The sequence below is a fragment of the Mastomys coucha genome, unplaced genomic scaffold (genome assembly GCF_008632895.1).
Source record: "Mastomys coucha isolate ucsf_1 unplaced genomic scaffold, UCSF_Mcou_1 pScaffold5, whole genome shotgun sequence".
Classification (NCBI taxonomy): Eukaryota; Metazoa; Chordata; class Mammalia; order Rodentia; family Muridae; genus Mastomys; species Mastomys coucha.
Window position 1 is genome coordinate 101,342,544 of NW_022196911.1, and position 6,207 is coordinate 101,348,750.

General features: G+C 46.4%; 1 pseudogene; it reads right to left on the reverse strand.

Moving 5' to 3' along the window:
- Nucleotides 1-2,524: 2,524 nt before the first annotated feature.
- On the reverse strand, nt 2,525-3,186 carry LOC116078754 (annotated as a pseudogene).
- Nucleotides 3,187-6,207: the final 3,021 nt, after the last annotated feature.

The following is a 6,207-nucleotide window of genomic DNA, read 5'->3' on the forward strand; positions in this document are numbered from 1 at the left end:
AACAAATTCTCAGTTTAAAAGCTCTTACTCATTTTTTGCATACCAGTTTAAGGTTTATAACCCAAGCCTCAACTTTTACCAATCACTACTACAAACATAGGATACAAAACTCAAAACTAATGATATAAATATTAAAGCAAACTTCCTGAAAGTAAGCTGTGTATCTGAAGAAATACTCAAATACCTGACCAAATTCTAGTCACACAATGTTTCTAGTTTAAATTATTTATGCACCAATCAAATTATTTTAGGCACAGGGTAAATATTATCAGAAGGTCCTTTTACCAAAGATAATTTTGATTTTGTATCCAAATAAATTCTATACCAAATAGGAATGTGTGACTTTAACTCAATAACAAATTATAAGGCTTTCTATTAAATGAGATTATAGCTATACAATTAAATCTGGCTACTTTTCCTATTCTAAATATGACCATTTTACATTTTCTAGAAACACAACCTATCAATAACCCTCTCCAACCCCAAAGCCCAGGGAACTGGGTAGAAGACTCTTCAGAACTTCTTCGAGCTGACCGGGGGTGTAGAGATATTGGGGGGGGGGACAGAATTAGTCTTCTGATGTCTGTTTCTTGACTGGATCAGGCTGAAGTTCAGGACACCAGGAGTTCAAGCAGGACAGTTTAGCACATCTGATGAATAAATTTACCACGGCTATACATTTCTGCAACATATGAATCTAAAACAAATTTTCAGTATCATCAAGATATATATATATATAGATATATAGATTGATTGATTGATTCTATGGAATCTAACTTTCTGGAAGGTGTAAATATTTCAAGCATCTTTTCACAAAATAAAATAAAATAAAATAAAACCTTTAAAGAGATCTATCTGGGTGGTATTTGGGTTCTCAGTGCCTCAAAATCTCCAAATAAAAAAGTCCCAGCTGGGCGGTGGTGGCTCACGCCTTTAATCCCAGCACTTGGGAGGCAGAAGCAGTTGGATTTCTGAGTTGGAGGCCAGCCTAGTCTACCGAGTGAGTTCCAGGACAGCCAGGGCTATACAGAGAAACCCTGTCTCAAAAAAAACCAATGCTAATGCTAAGAGTGCACCAGCTGTTCCAGGTGCATTTGACCAAGGACCAGCAGGGAAGGCATCTCTCACTGGCTCAGTAACAGTCTCCTCCCAGCAACAGTTGTTTCATCCAGTCACCTGATCACCAAGCTTCCATTCCAAAGGGAGGTGAATTATAGGCTCTCTAAATCCCATTCATCTTGTAGAGACACAGATCTTTTAAGTAAGTTCACTGTCCTTGGAGCTACAAACCATGTTCCGGGGAGTTGTGTGCCCATGATATGAGCATGATTCCTCCCAGCTCTCCCCCAAGCCATGGGATGACTCCACCCTCTGGGGTCCTGGCCTTGATATATTCCTCAATATTTCCAACTCACTCTCCCTGCCACCTGCTGCCACAGGCTGGCCGATCTGGGCCTCCCTCAACCCGTGGGAGAAACGGGGTCCTAGTCAGGTCGACAAGGCGTAGGCCAAGAAATGGTGGCAGAGATGACACATGAAGTACAGGATCTGATTATATTTCTTGAAAATGGCATCAGACTTTTACAGTCATTGCAAAAGAGAGATGGTAAATCTGGCAGCTCAGAAGTTAAGGTACATCTGAGGCTACCTAAAACATACTGGGTCTAAAGCAGCAGCTATCTCCTCTAGACTAGTGCTGTATCCCCCGGGCCCAAGTGCTCTGGCCCAGGGGACTGCGGATTGCATGAATCTGAGTCCTAGCCCATCTAAGTCCTAGTGCGAGTCTGGCATACGAGTCCAAGTCCTTCTCCTCTCCTAGTCCTTATACAAAGTGATAAGCAGGCTTAAGTAGCATACAGCAAGCAGGGCAGATGACAAGAGTCTTGTAGGCAGGTGACAATCACATCAAGGTCAGTGATCTTACTGACCAAGATCACGTATCCAATTGTGAAGCGGGCGGAAGAGCAATGGTGCCCCTCCCTGCTGGGGCTAATTTGGTATTCCTATACTAATTCTCTGGTTTTTGCTGGAGGCAATGACTAGGAGGTTTTAATCTAACACTTCTATGTCTTTGGGTGGAAGCCCTTCATTAATCTCTAGTATGTAAAACATTTCTAGCTATTGTAAACTATTATTGTCCTAAGGAATGTGCCTGACCCTTGTTAGCTCTAGCAAGGCAGTTTCCTTGAGAGAAATTACAAGTTATGGGAAGGTTGGTAATAAACCAGGATAGGTTAGAAACATTGTGTTGGCCAGGAAACAATGTCCAATCTTACGAATCATTTCTTGGGGTACCTTTATGCCTAATTATGAGGGCATGTTGATGATTGGAAAGACTGATCTGGAACACATCTGAGTTAGGAGATACCAGCGACTGTCTATCCAGGAGGCACAGAACTCCTTCTGGATCCTTATTGCCTCTTATCCTTAATCAGGATTTTATCCCCGATATTTTGGGAATAAAATGACTGGAGTAGACGAGTGTGCGTGGCAACCTGCCTGACTTGCTTGGCTCCCACACACACTACCTTCCCCTGCCTTTCTCTGTGCCGTGACCATCCCGTTTCTTCCAAGGGCATTCTCTATTGTTCCAGCTCTCCCTAGATTTTCTCACTAACAAAAAGGCCCCTACTGCTACCAGGGCCCCCAGTGTCACAGCCCCCTTCAGCACTGTCCTCACTGATGCCCAGTTCCCCTCCTGCAGATGCCGTGCCTCCTCTAGGACCCCTTCCCCGTATAGAGCTGTGAACTCTGCCCAGTCCCCACTGCTGTGGATCCAGTCAGCCAGGCATGTCTCCAGGTAGGCCACCATCCAATCTTGCACTTGTCCCACCAATGGCTCTATTTCTTTGTTGACACTCTCAGCAGATAGGACAGCCCCAAAGACAAAGAATGCCACAAGACGGCCCCAGTTGGGGCCCCTTGGAAAAGTTTGTTGGATACCTGGATGATGCGTTGCTGGGCTGAGCCTGGGGTCACGTGTAGCTGAACAGCCAGGTCAGAGATGGTGCGGCTGAAGTGGGTCTCAAACTCGTCTCCAGCAGCCTGCATGGCTTGGTGCAGAGGGTCGGCTACTGGGCCTTCCCCAGGGCCAGCTCCACAGACGTAACCTTTCTTCCTCAGCTTATAGCCTACAAAGGCAGCCACTAGAGCCTGTGTGTCTGGGGTTGAGGCTGGGGTCACCATCCCGGCGGCCAGCCTGGATGGCATCTCTTAGGACCCAATGCTGGTGTCAGGGAGGCCCCAGCTGAGGCCTTTTATCCTCCCAGCTAGAGTGGAGCCCTGGAAAGGGGAGGGAGAAAGAACTAGGTGGAAAAGGCCAGGGATCTGGATCTGGCCCGGAAAGAATTGGAACTGCAGCACCTGGGACTGGGACCCTATCTCCAACGCTTAGCCTGCTATGGGACTGATTCCATGTTTAATGACTGCCCTCTTGGGAAACCCAGGACCACAGGATTCCTGCCAATACCATCTTTGTTCCCCCAAGAGCAGCCCAAAGACCCAGCCAAAGCGGCCCTAGCCCCAACACCGTCCTTCAGTCAAGGAAGGTATAAGTCGTCAGTCCAAGTTCCAAACACACATACCACATAGGCAACTCAACCTTTCCAGGTGCATGACACAAAGAAAGACAATTGGGCCCAATAACAGACATCAGGGTACTCCTGCACACACAGATAATCAAAGCCAAATCACAGAGTTGCTCGGCCCATGCCTGCCACAGCCACAGAGATGAACTGAAAGACTGGGAGATTTAGAAATTTGGGAAAAAGCATGTTAATGAAAAGGGAAATGTATTAATAGAAATGTAACAAATCAAAAATGTGGAGTAGCCAGTTCCAGGAACTTGGCTAACTCAGAGCCTCAGGGCTCTGGTTCCCAAAACCTGCCCTCCTGACTGCTCCACAATGAGGGCGGAACTAGGAATGAAGGTCTACTGGTTTACGAGGCTCTCCACCCTGCTGACTGATAGATGATTACATTTCTAGAAGGAATATGTTCCCCTCCCTAACTGACTGAATACCTTGGGTTGGGTCCCTCTGAAATTTTCCACTGTTTTTTGTTATGTTTCCTTGGTAACTCCCTCACCCACCTCCCCAGTTTGTGGTTTTTCCCTTTAAATACCCCTTACTCCTTGTAGTCTGGGTCGAACCCCTCTGGCCTGCAAGGTTACGGGTTCGACCCCGGTACCGGCCTATCCCAAATAAACCTCATGCACTTGCAGCAAGATCGGTCTCTTATGAGTTATTGGGTGGTCGTGTCATCCCGAGACTTGAGTGAGGTCTCCCTAGCTCTGAGGGTCTTTCAGAACCAGTTACCCCTGTACACAGCAGGGACTAGATACAGATAGAACAAACACACAAAGAGACTAGAAAAGACCCGTCTCAATCACGAGTGCCAACCCAACTTCAGAAAAACAGATGGCTGGAAATTTACTGAGGTCCTTTCTTTACCTGAACTGACAAGTCATGTCCCTGACCTCCCTCCAGTGATCTAACGTCAGAGTCAAAGGGGTGGTTACCGTCTGTCCCATCATCGTAGTCACAAGGGCAACAAAATCACAAACACAGAACAGAAAATCAGACAGAGAATAATGCAGCAAAAGTGGCTCAGGCAGAGCCAATTGAAAAAGACCAGATAGCTGGGAGAACAGACACACCCTCCTCTCGAGGAGTTCTGCCCTCCAAAAGGGATTCCTCCAGGCCTCCCTGAAGATCCCTAAGTCTCCACTAGGACGTCTCTCAGGGTAGTAGTCGGTGATCTACTGGCATGTCTACTGATCAGCCCCCTTCCTCCTCTAGAGGACAGGGAGTCATCGCCCCATCCCGGGACATGACCAATTGCAGAGAATGAGCTCAAGAGATAAACTTCGCTATCCCCTCTCGGGATGCTACCAGCTACAGAGAATGGGAGTAAAAAACAAATTCACAGATTGCAAATAGACAAACAGTTCACAAACAGATTACAAATAAGAACTCAAATAGACAGAAAGACCACAATTAAGAACCCACCTCCAAGGGGTCCTCAGAGTCAAGGGTGGTCATAAAATCTGGGACGAGCTCCCACAATGAAAGATCCCTTCGAGGGGAGAACCTCTCTCAAGTCACGGGAGAACACGGCCACCCAAAGATTCAGAAGAGACCGATCTTGATGCAAACAGCATGAGCTTTATTCGGGGGTCTGGGGGTAGACAGTGCACTGGGGATGAGCTCATAACCCACTCGGGGCTGAGGAGCTCGACGAAGAGCACAAGAAGTGTAGGGTATTTAAAGGAAAAAACCACAAACTAGGGGGAGTGACTGGGTAACCAAGGGAACATAAAAACAGTGGAAAAATCTCAGAGGGACCCAACCCATGATCCAGTCAAGGTCATGAGGAAAACATCCTGCATACTCATTATTCTCAAGAATGTAGTTTTATTGTCATTCACTTTGAGGTTGACCACTCCCTGGAACCACCTAGATGTCTTACATCCTGCCCTTGTGGTCAACCGGTTTCTGGAACTAGCCAACCTACATTCTTGACTCGTTTCAGAGAAAAATTTCCATGCTCTTTAAGTAAAAGCTTATACACTATATATTTCTACTAAATGATCTTTTCTTCTACATTTCAACTTCAAAATCCTTTCAAGACAGGTGGTGATCTGCCAGAGGGGCTGTGGCCAGCACATTGCTGATGACTGAAGCCCAGTCCACTATAGCCTCGAATTATTAAAAATCAACCCAGGCTTTGGCAGTCTCTCCAATTTTTTACCCCCATGTAGCAGTCTCTCCAATTTCCAGCAGTTATCAGGGGGCACTCTACATTTCTCAGTCATCCGTCCCCTACTGCTAATCTGCCACATATTGCTCTAAACCCCGAGACCAGTATAAAGAAAACTCCAGAGGCTTATAATTTATCAGATAGATTTATTACAGTAAATTCTCAACTCACAAAACGCCCACACAGAGAGCTTAAAACTCATTGGATATCAACAGAAGCTGCACACCTAAATGGGGCAAACCCACCCTACATATGATTTAATCATCTGAGAAATCCCCATTTCGTAAGTCTCCCAGGACTGCATGCTTCCGGTTCCTCTTCCTCTCCTGTAGGCTCCATCTTGTCTCTTCTCTGACTTCTACTCTGTCCCTGAGTCTCTCTCTGTCCCTGGATCTCTCTCTGTCCCACCTTCTTTTCCCACTGCCCAGTCACAGGCTCTGGCCTCAC